Source organism: Sciurus carolinensis, chromosome 11 (assembly GCF_902686445.1).
Source record: "Sciurus carolinensis chromosome 11, mSciCar1.2, whole genome shotgun sequence".
Classification (NCBI taxonomy): Eukaryota; Metazoa; Chordata; class Mammalia; order Rodentia; family Sciuridae; genus Sciurus; species Sciurus carolinensis.
This window is the reverse complement of record NC_062223.1, coordinates 22,008,663-22,021,234: the sequence shown is the minus strand read 5'-3', so window position 1 is coordinate 22,021,234 and position 12,572 is coordinate 22,008,663. Positions and strand designations below refer to the sequence as shown.

Here is a 12,572-nt window from a genome sequence, read left to right as displayed (position 1 = left end):
AAAGGAAAGTTAAAAGCTCTCTCAGCCTTTCTTTGATTCATGTTTTAGATACAATGTTAAATTGTGTTAATTATAAAGTTTGTATAGACTCAGGAAACAGTATATGTAAACTACTTAATGATATTTAAGGAAGAAGCAAAGATCAACATCAGAATTAGAACACTTAAGATCTATAAAGAGTCACGCCTTACCTGAGATAAGGTTCTGCCTCCCACCTTACTGCATGTTAGAGTGACTCCAAAATAAGTCAGACTTCAGCTTATTTAAAGTTATAATCAAAAGATTGGTTTTTGTTGTAAAATTACTATGATCTCAAATAGGAAATATAATGTGGTTCTCAGTCAAAATTCAAGATAGCTATTATACAAGCAGAATATATTTTTACTCTTGCTAATTTCATTTTGTAAAACTGTTACCTGTTAATGTTTTACAAAAGTAGCTGCTTCAAAAACACGCAACCTAGGTAACTTATGATAATAAGCCATCACCTATAGAACAGATAGTGGTAACTTCCAGAACTAATACAGACTCCAGTTAGATAAAAGGGTAAATAACTGTAAAGTTATGAACATAGTAGTTAAAGCCCAGTACTCTCACTCTATGACTGGTAAAACTGGCTTGCTGGATGATTAAGATCAAACTTAGAGATTGGAATTAAATACAGAAGGCAAGATAGGCCAGTATTTGGATCTTTTGCCCTCGGTCAGCCTGAACCCAGGGAATAAGAGGACATCTCTAAGGAGTGCTGCAACTCTGGGTCACACAACCTCCTGATCAAGGAGATTGTTGAGACTAGAGGATCCTGGACACCCAGCAAAACAGTAAAAACCAAAATATAGCCATTCTTGGGCATTTAAAAGAAATAATAATTAAATGTAACTTAAGATGTACACTTATGTTAGTCCACTAGAATAAAGACTGGAAGCTACAAATGAAAAAAAGATTCTTCAGCAAATGTGCCTGATAACAATCAAGAGAAACTGCCAGAGTCAGAAGTTTTTAGTCAGTTTAAGGTCTGCAGATCTTCCTAAGCTACACAGGTAGACTTAATCTATGTTTGCTCGTATGATTACCTAGCCCTAAGTAACAGAAATATAGAGCTCTCTACTAAACACAGGTTATACCAATAAAGGGATATTTTACACAATCAGATGACTTAAGTAGCTTAACTATATTTTTTGGGATATCTATGACATTAAGAGTTAAATGTTGTGTTTACATTCCTGATAACCTGGACTATGTTAAAGTTCCCAAATAAAGGCCTTGTCCTTTCCAGCCTTTGCTAGGTCTAGTTATGGGAACAATTTCTCAGTTCTTCCACCTCCTGGTGAAAGATTGACTTCTGTCATTTTCATGATACTCAGTGGCATGTTCCAGATGCTGCAACATTTACTTTGTACTAATTTCATTTCAGTACTCATGTCTTTTTGTTCTTCTATCATAGAAGCACCCACCCCCAGATGACTTTACAACCTGCTCCTCCCCAACCAGACTTCTACCTCGGACCCCTCGATTGACCCGATTTTTAAAAAAGGAACTCCAAACTGCTTGCCCCTCACTGCCCCCTTTCAGCTTCGAAGCAGCCAGAACGACCGACGCCCCCTTTTCCTTGAAGCAGTTGGGAGTTCCTATAGCTAAAGCAGAGAATGAAGCCAGAATTAAGGACAGGTAGTTAGTGTAGAAATAGGGAATCGGGTCAATTCGAGGAAATGAAGCCATGAAGCCATCTGCCTTTACAAATGTCAAGGATCTCCGGAGCCCATTGATTACCAAATTTACCTGCCTATAGGGGATGTAGGGTGCGCTCACTTCTCGGGACTTTCAAAATATCAGCTTTCTCCCTGCCGGGAGAAGTCTGTATTATTCCCTTTAAACAATCCAAACTATGGTCCTTACTCAACAGTACCAAATGATTAAACAAACTGATAACCGAGGCAGGATAGACAAATGGGTATAAGATTCTATCCATGATAAACAAAAAGGGGGAATAGAGGAGACCTTCAGGTCCCCTAAAGATAAACTTTCTCTTTGTCTCTTTGTTTGGGTTTTTTTTTTTTTAACTCTGGGTAATAAGGGTAACCCGGTGCTTTACTGGAGCTGTGGCTCAGTTTGTGTGTTTCCACGGAATAAACTAACTTACAACCTCTTTTTAGTCTCTTAGGAGGAACAGTTCAACTATGTAACAAAACAACTGCTTCTCTCAATTGTACTTCAGATTTGTGCTATCTCTCAATGTTAAAATGCTTCTAGGTTCCTGCTGGCAGACTTAATGTGTGTTCCTACCTTCCTACCAGTCCCAGTCTCTGTTACAGATGATAAATTGCCAGTATTGCTTTCCAGAAATAAGAGGGACTTTGGAATCACCGTAGCAGTCATTACCACCATAGTTGCATCAGCAGCAGCAGCCGCCGCAGCAGCTGTAGCCTTGACGACATCAGTACAGTCAGCAACTAAGCTTAATGAAGTGGTCCAGCAGACAGCTACTGCTCTGTCTACTCAACAAACAGTGCATCAACACCTAAAAGCAGGACTACTTTTGGTGAACCAGCGTGTGGACTTACTTCAAGAACAAATGGACCTTTTACAAGAACTGTTAAGCGTGGGGTGTATTTATCATCTGCTGGGACTGTGCATTACACCTGTAGCTTATCATAATCTTAGTTATGCAGCAAATTTGTCTAAAATCATATCTACTCAGCTACGTGCCAATTGGTCTTATAAATTTGATAATCTTACTGCCATTCTTAGATCACAAATTGTTAGCCTTAATTCTACTAGAGTTAATGTAGCCCCTATATCTGAAATGCAAAATTGGTTATCTTCTTCCTTCAGTTTTGTAAAGCAATGGGCAGGAATGGGAGCATTGTGTGTGTTTATGATCATTGCAATTATCTTCCTCACATGCTTTATTATGCGTATACGCCAAGTTCATGCCAGAGATCACATCATTTTCCATCAAGCCATGATGGCCTTAGAGGCTGGCAGCTCTCCTCAAGTCTGGCTGAGCATGCTGGATCGGTAGTCAATGACGGGTAAGGAAGGAGGTAACCGTGTACCGACCTAAGACAGGAGCTGTAGCATGCTCTACAGTTATCCGATGACGGGTAAGGACGATGGTTGACCACTCCGCCTAAGACAGGCACGATCCCGAGCCAGCATTCTTTTAATAAATAAAAAAGGGGGAGCTGTCGGGGTACTGCAGACCCCCAGCCCTTCGGCGTGGCCAAGATGGCGCCTGGCAAGGTGCCAAGGAAGTGCTGAGAACAAAACCAGGTACCTCCAGCAGACTAATACTCTCTGCCAACAAGTGGCGTATTTTGAGGAAGTTAATGTGATTGGTCATGGGTCCTCGTGGACACTGCATGATTGCTATATCCACACTATTGTGCTCCATTACTGTCCATGCTTTCCCCTCGTGATCTATAAGCTGATTGGTTGTTGTATGTAATGTAAGGCGCTTGCAAGAGCGGCCCGCCACTGCTGGCCAGCCAGAAGAAGCAGACTGCGGAAAATAAAGAACTTGCCCTGATCCGGTTTCGTGTTTCTCTGCGGGCAGGGGACGCGATAGAGATCCATCTCTGGACCATATACATGCTAGGCAAGTTGTCTAATATTGAGAAACATACCCAGACCAGAGTGTTATATTAAAAAAAGCTATATTATATACAATAAATAAACTCATCATATGGAAACAAATGAGTCATTTTGATCAATGAACAAGACAATATGCACTGAAAATAAACACACATCATTCCTTGTGCATGACAATCAAGGACTTTAAAATAACTACAATAATATTTTAAATGATTTAAAAATAGATAAATGATTTAAAATTAGATAAACAATGATGAAAAGATGAAGGAATTCACCAAGGAATTGGAATCCTTGCGAACTAATAAAATGTAATTGAGAACCACAGTGTCCAGCATGAGCAAATATGAAAGGCTTTATCGTCATACCCCTTGTCAGAACCCAGAGAATCAGGCTTTTTATCTAAATACACAAACACACTACATGTTGGAAATTATATATATTCATAATAAGGCCTGCATTTTTATGGAATATTTTCTGTGTTATAAATCTGGTAAATCCCACTATCTGCAGAGTGTGTTGGTGAATATGAAAACTAGAGGAGCAAATGGTTTAATTCTGATATATATCCGAAGACCTCAGGTCCTAAAGAGCAGACACTGCAGTTATATTGAAAGTTAAGCAGACTTGAGAACCAGGAGAAGCTCATGCCTCAGTTCTAATCCAAAGACAGAAGAAAGCTGATGCTCTAGTTTGAAAACAGTCAGGCAGGCAGAATCCTCTCTTGTTCGTGGGGGGGCAGTGGCGGGCTCAGAACCTGAGTACTCCACCTTCCTTTCAGTGACTGGATAAGGTCTCCCACATTAAGAGACAAGTTTCTTGAAGACATCGCATCTTTCCTTCTCATTCTCTTTTAAGGGGTTATGTTATTAGACTGGGTTGACCTGAATAATCTCCCTCTCTCAGGATTTAAAACCTTACTAACCAGTGCAAGTTCCCTTTGCCATGTAATGCAGCATATTCAGATGTTTCAGGGATTAGGATGTGGACATTGCTGGGGATCCTTGTCCTGTCAATCACAATAACTCAGTGAAATAGGAGGAATAATTTTTACATTTTTTGTTTGAGTGGATCCATAATTGACATACATTACTCATTGATGCAGCACATGACATTTAATCCCAAGATAGTATTGTTTAAGTTACTTAAAACACAAACTCTATTCATGCTGATTAATGGGTTGTGCATATTACCATCAAAGATTATCTTACCAAGAGAATAGTCAATATCTTAAAAACTGAACTAAATGCATTATTAAAGTTAATTTCAGTTTTAAACAACAGGTCTACTTGTGCTAGTAACTAATATTCTGTAATATCCACTTCTCAAAAATAGCATTATATTATTATCTCAGTTAATTTAAATATAAAATACATAGCTAGTGATTCCTCTAAGAATTGTATTTGAATACAGCCACAATTTTAATGTTTTCCCAATAAAACTTATTTTAAATATTTTTATCTTAGATGAATCATTATACCTTTAATAATCTTGCATGTTAATAATAACAAGCATATTGTCAGTATTTAAGTGTGTTAATTGTTTTAAAATGTAGTTAGATGACATTTAACCACTCGACACTTTGCTGTGAATGTGAAGCATGTAACCCACTTATCTGAACTTCTGGGAAGTGCTTGGTGCTAGTGTATTGTGATTCCTGCTTTGCCAAGTTTCAGAAAAGAAACAACTACCAAAAGCATTTCTGTTATAATCTTCACCTTCAACAACAGTCATATCAGCATGGTCTTTTTCATGCAGTATGCCAAATTCCAGATTCAATATAAAGCATTAAATTGTAAGCAATATATGCATATATATTTTCAGGAATAAAATATACAAATGAATGAATGCAAACATTATTATAGAAGGTGAAGGATACATATAGGTTGATGAAGGAGAAATATTGTATTTCCCAGTGAGGAGTAAACAGGTTCATGCATTGCATGCACTATCACATCTAAAGCTACAGAACAGAAGGATTCTCAGATGCAATCACACACAAACACACACACAAAGAAAAATTGTTTGAAAATGTGGTAGTGGATTGGTGACCATTTCTGGTTCTGTTGATTAGTATTCCTTTCCTCAATGTCAGCTCACACATCTAATCATTTTAAACACTATAGAATGGGTTAAAAGCATGAAGGCAGAGGTGAGGTAATGCAGGGCAGCAGGGTAAACTTCACATATTCCTGAAAATAGCTTCCAGCACTTCCTTGCACATTTGCACTCATGGCTACTTCATAAAATAGGAAGAGGTTTAGGACTGGCCTGTTGAATTGTAGTAAAGAAAGAGGTGTGGGGTGGGGAAGTGGCTCAGGGTAGTGGATGTTCCCAGTATGCATAACATCCTGAGTTCAATCCCCAGCACCACCACACACAAAAATGTGGGGGGGGGGTGAGAAAAAGTGTTTATTCAAAATATCCTGGGACCACAACATCAAAGGAGGAAAGCATATGAGCAAAATAAAATCGGTTTCGGAAGGCAGTAGTGTTGTGTTCAAGTGTGCTCCTCTGGCAAGTTAATTAGGATGAGAGAGTGACCTGCATTTTTTTTTCTAATTATCTTATAATTTTTAGTATTGGTGATTGAATGCATGGTAACTGTACCACTGTACCAACTGAACTATGATCCTGGTCCTTTGTCTTTATTTATTTAATTAAAAAAAAAAAAAATGAGACAGGGTCTTACTAACTTGCTGAGTATCTTGTTAAGCTGCAAATGCAAGCTCTCTCTTGAAATCATCCTGCCTCAGCTACCTGATTTTCTAGAATAGCAGGTATGCACCACTTCACCTGGCCCATGTAACTATTCCTTAGTTATTACAAAGTAATATTCCACTATGGTGCATAGTTATCCCAATGTTTACTGATGGCAAAAAATGTACAGATTTTGACAGAACTGTGTGGTAAGCCAAAGTAACATTCACTTATCCATTAAATCATTTTAGTATTTCTTGAACAGAGGCCCATTATACAACTACCTTTGGTAATGTCCCACCTATAATATAATGAAGAATTTCAGCTAATATAGGTATACACATTTAAGTAAATTTCAATCTTCTTTAAATTTAAAATGTAAGACCTAACATTTTTAATTCTGGTCATATATTTATAAGGAAAATGTGATGCACTTTAACATTTTATGTAGGACAAATCATTTTCTTTAGGTGGAATGATAAAAATAGATAAATTTCCCTATATAAATATGTGAAAAAAGTAAATTCTAGGCTACAATTTAAATACAAAAAAAATTACATCATAAACTTGAAGGTACCATGCTCTCCAAGAAAAATAAAAAGATTTGAAATGTTTCCTGATAACTTTGATAATAAGATGAACAACATGAAGTAAACTCAGAACACTATGTTTGAAGCAATAATCTTCTGAGTGCAGCAACCACATCCTGGTTCCTGAGACTGTAGATCACAGGATTGAACATGGGAGTCACTATGGTGTAGAACAGAGAGAGCAGTTTGTCAGTTCCTGCAGAATGGCTGAATGTGGGCCTGAAGTAGGTAATGGAAGCTGATCCAAAAAATAAAACCACAACCAGCAGGTGGGAGGAGCATGTGGAGAATGTCTTAGTGCGTCCTTGTGCTGTGGGCAACCTCAGAATGGTGCCATTGATCTTGCTGTAAGAGGCTAGTATCAACACAAAAGGGATGGCAGCAACGAATATCACTACTACATACACAGACATCTCATGCGCTGAAGTGTCACCACAGGCTAGCTTGAGAATGGGAGGTAAGTCACAGAAGAAGTGGTTGATTTGGTTAGAATGACAGAAATGCAGAGAGAATATCTGCCATGTCTGCCCTACCTGGACTGGCATTCCCCCAAGCCAGGAGCCAGCTGCCAGTTGATGGCACTTTTTGGGTTCATGACTAGGGGATAGTGCAGAGGTTTGCAGATGGCCACATAGCGGTCATAGGACATCAAAGCCAGGAGGAAGCATTCTGCGGTCCCTAATATAAGGGAGAAGCACAATTGGGTGGTACAGCCCACTAAGGAGATGCTCCTATCCAGAGTCCAAAGGCTGGCCAGCATCCTGGGGAGAGTGACTGAAACATAACACATTTCCAGAATTGAAAAATTTGCCAGGAAAAAATACATGGGTTTGTGCAGCACAGGGTCAATTCTGGTTATTATGACTATGAGGCTGTTCCCAATGAGGAAAACCATGTAAATGATGGAGAACAGCCCAGACAGAAACCCCTGGAGGTTTGGAAGTTCAGAAAATCCCAGCAGGACAAACTGCACCATTGTGGAGACATTGTCTCTGCTTCTACCTCTTCAAGCTTCATTTGTGGGAAAGAGTTCACCAGAAGTAAGAGTCATTTCACTGTCTTGGGCTTTTGCATTCACATGTATAATGCAGTGAATGGTGATTTCTATGTTAACTAATTCCGATTTCTCCTTTTAATAAGGGAACAAGAAGTATTACTTCCACATCTTAAGATTATAGTTAAGCAGTTTTTTTTTTTTCATTTTAAATAAATGCACCCATGTGAAAAATTGTATTAAATACAGCAATGATTGCATTGTTCAAGTTGACTTGTCTTTAAGGGGCAGACAGTCTCAAATCTATTTTCTGCTAGTATTAATTGAAAATTAATTTGATTTTTTAAAATATATTTTGTCCAACTTCTGAAATTGTTCTTAGATATGAATAAAGACTATTCCTATAGTTGTGCTTTTTTGTAGTATTTCCATTGTGCAGTTCAAATTTGATCTTCTGTATTTTTTGGTAAATTTATTATAAAAAAATAAAAATAAACTCCCCATTATATATTATTAAAATTAATTTTGGATCATATATTATTTACATATAAGGGCTGTAAATTGGTAGTTTATAAATTTTAATGCAATTTTATAGTTTGAAAATGGAAATTTTAATGTCCCTATTGTCTGGAAATTTCAACAGGGAAAAGTATTCACATGTATATCTGTGTTCCAGAAAGCAATTCTTACTAGGATATGCACGCTTAATTTACATATTTACTGTATGAAAAAAAGTAGCAATTTCATCTCCTCTCTGGGATCATCTTAAATCACTCATGTGCACATTATGCTGTATTTTGCTGATATCATCATCTCCATTAAATCTATTCCCTTATGTGTGGGAATGCATTCATGTGTGCAATTATATTGGAGTGTGATTGTTTGCATTTCCTATGTTCTGTCCTTATTTCTGGTCCTAGTTTGTAAGTTTCTTAAAATTGTCTACACATTTTGCACTCATTGGAATACACAATTCTTTCAGAAAATTTGACTTGCTTATTTATTTGACAAATTCCATGTAAGTCACATTGACCGCTTCATTGGACTAGTCCCAAAGGTGTTAGACAAAATGGTTCCTAGACAAAATACAGACATTCAGCTATGGATTGAGCATGTTGCATGCATATGTTTTGGTTCATGTCCATGTGATAGTGATTAGAGTGAGATTGAGTGGGAATATTTAGTCTTACTTACTCTTGAACAAGTGGCATCTATTTCTCATTGCTTTGAGGAGGCCCTAGATAACATTCACCTCATATGTTAAGTCATATGAAAGTTATAAGAGACTAAGTCACTGCAAAGGGGAGACATATCTCTAATCATGTGCAAAGACTGGTTAAGTGTGGATAGTTACCAAATTGCAACGTCAAAAATGTATAGACAAAGTGTGCAAGTAGCAATGGAGTGCAGGAAACTTGGGTTTCCAAAGAATTTTCTGTGACCCAGAGATCAAAGTTAAATATACATTAATTTTACCATCATTTATAAATTTTCATCAAAATATTAAAGTAAATATTGAAAGCCTATTGTATCTACAAACATATATGTATGCATAGGTACATAGATAGATATAGGTATGTACAGTCTTCCACAATTATATAAGTTTCTTAATTTTTTTATTTATTTAAATTTTGCACTGCTAGACTTTGAACCTGGGGCCTTGCACTTAGAAGGCAAGCATTCTTCACTGAGCCACATCCTTAGCCCAGTCTCTGCATGTTTTACTTTGGACACTGTAAAGATACTGTAAGTTGATCTCACCAAAGCAAGAGTAGAGTGGTGGTGGTTAAGAGAGTTGGGGAGACTGGGGCCTGGAGGGATGGGTTGAGGTTGGTTCATGTGCACTAATCCTAGTTACTTGCATTAGGAGGTTTGGCATGCCATTGAAAGGAGGATAGACTATAGATAACAAAATTGTATTGTTATTTAAAATGAAATAAAGTCATTTAAGGGTTTTCACCATAAAGGACTGATAGATATTTGGGGAGAGTTTACCCTGATTTGACCATGATACAAGTGTATATGTATGAAAAAATCTGACTGTACAATTATGTGCTTTAGTTACAAGTAAAAAGAAGGAAGCAAAAAGAAATACATGGATCCCCATATAGAAAATAGCTGTAATTCAGTTTTAAGATAATCAGTAATCAGTCTCTAATAATGACTTTTCAAAGATAGGATTTCAGTTTGGACAACCCAGGAAGTGATTTACTAAACTGTCTTTCATATTAATTATATATTTTATCATTTACTCATTTCAAATTCAGTCCAGAGACTGATAAGGGGCAATAATCAATGTAATTAGTAAATACCTTTGATAAGCCAGGATAAAATGCAAACCCATTTCAATAATACCTGTTACCTATCTTTTTTGTAATAGTATAAAGTTCTGTTTTATGTAATAATATCCCCAGACTCATTGCAGATAAATTACATCTTTTACACATAGTAACAACTTAAATGTTCACATGTAAAATGATGATAATAAAGAATATTATGACAGTCATTAAGATATGGGCTCACTAGTTTCAGAAGTTCTTTACATTTTGATCTCCTTGGATCATACACGTACTGTAGCCAGAAAAGTACAATGTTCATCTGAGTCAATTTCTTCAAATAAATATATATTTTTTTTAATTTTATATATTTTATTGTCAAAAATACAGATACCTATAAAATTAATTTAAGATAGACAGCAGTATTAATTTTCACCTATTTGTATTAAGGTCTAATACAATGCTTACCTTCATTGAATGATTGAGAAGTAAGAGCAAAATGAGAAAGAAACTTATTTCTCATGTCAGGTAACTTATTTTATTTGAAGTAGAGTCTAACTGCTTTCTCAGATACAGTCCATTGTCAGGACTATTGATGGTCTTTAAGTAGTAAACATTCCCTTCTCTGGGGAGCAACTCCTTTCCCAAGGAGCCTTCTAATTGAACTAAACCGTTCTGTTGCCAATCAAGGAGTTTGGTACAACAACCAAAAACCTATCTGGCCATATATTTCTTCATAAACTCTCCTGCTTCTTGTTTTTTCTTTTTTTCTTTCTTTTGTTATCATTAAGAAAGCTGAGCCTCAAAAACATGAAAACATCAGAGTGCTATAAGCACTTTACTTAACATAAAAACTTAGAAATCTTCAAAAAGATATAATTATGCAGTATCTTGAGCTGGAAAATTTCTCTGTCATTGAAAATTGAGATGATTGAGTTATGGGTCTAATCAGACCCTTATGTTATCTTGAACATGAGTCTTCCTCATCACATCTACCCTGGGCAGGCAGGTCACATGCCCTAGGTTACACCTGGGGAGACATGGGGAAAAGTTACCTTACCTATTCCTTTCTGTGGTATAAACTGGAAAAAGGCATGCAGAATTTCCTTGTGAAACACCTCCTGTAAAATTTAATCACAAGACAAGAACCTGGAAGAGAAACCACAAAATATACTTTCCAACTGATCTGCCATGAGACTAGTGGGACACTGTACAATCAGACCTGATCTTCACTGTCAAAACCTCAAATTCCAATAGTGACTTCATGAAGTTCACAGTAAAGGACCAGTTTACATTCATGTTGGTTTCTCTCATGTAATAATATGAAACCAACCCAATTGGATAAATAATCACAAAACATGAATGAGAAGAACATTTGGTATAGCTATGACAAATGGGAATAGAGTTACACATGTTAAAGACTGATAGAGGAGCAAACTTGGTTTAAAAGGTTTATACCTATGTATGGAACGACCACTAGTCAAAAGTCAGATACTTATTCAACAATTTTGAATTTGGTCATCTTGAAATTTATTTTATCTTAATTCAAGCTACTAGAACACCTTTGTAGCAATATCTCACTTGGGATTTAATGATATTAGACATCACTAATGTGATTATTTGGTATCTATATATCATATGTACAGTACATATGAAACTATCTTGTCTATTTGTTTCTCTCAAACTATTATCATGTTTGCTTTATTAGATAAGTGATCTGCAAATATTATCCCAGCATGCATTTTCGTGATCTTAACAACAGCAATATAAGAGCAAACTATTTCAATTTTAAATGTAGGTTAATTAAAAATGTCTTCTATGGATTGTACTATTGGCAACATACTTAAGAACCTTTTTTTTTTGAAGAAATGTTTTCATTAGAAACATTTTAGATCAAGTGCCTTGTGTATGAATTTCCTGTGGTTTCTATATCACAAATTTAGTGACTTATGACAACACAAACTCATAATCCAACAGTTCTGGAGGTCAGAAATTTTAAACCCACAGTGTACTTAGGGCTGTATTTCATGTGCAGGCTTTAAGCAGGGTCCTCTGATGTGCCTTTTCCAGGTTTTTAAAAAAATTTTTAATTTTATTTTTACAGACTGCATTTTGATTCATTGTACACAAATGGGGTACAACTTTTCATTTCTTGTCTATTCCAAGTCATAAAGATTTAACTTTTATTTCTATTAATTCCATAGGTTTTAGATTTTACATTTAAATCTAGTTTGTTTTCATTCATTTTTTTTCATAAGTCTCCATTTTTAGTTTGATTTTTTTTTGTTTATGTTTGTGTGGGTGTGTGTGAATATTCAGTTCTTCCAAATTATGTATTTAAAAAACACCCTTTGTTCAACTGAAACCAATTGCACTATTGTCAAAAGTTAGTTACCCACATTTCCACAATGGATTAATGAA

At 36.2% G+C, this 12,572-nt stretch overlaps 1 pseudogene; it reads right to left on the bottom strand.

The window, feature by feature from the left end:
* Window positions 1-6,955: 6,955 nt before the first annotated feature.
* LOC124959171 (olfactory receptor 10AG1-like) lies at window positions 6,956-7,925 on the bottom strand (annotated as a pseudogene).
* Window positions 7,926-12,572: the final 4,647 nt, after the last annotated feature.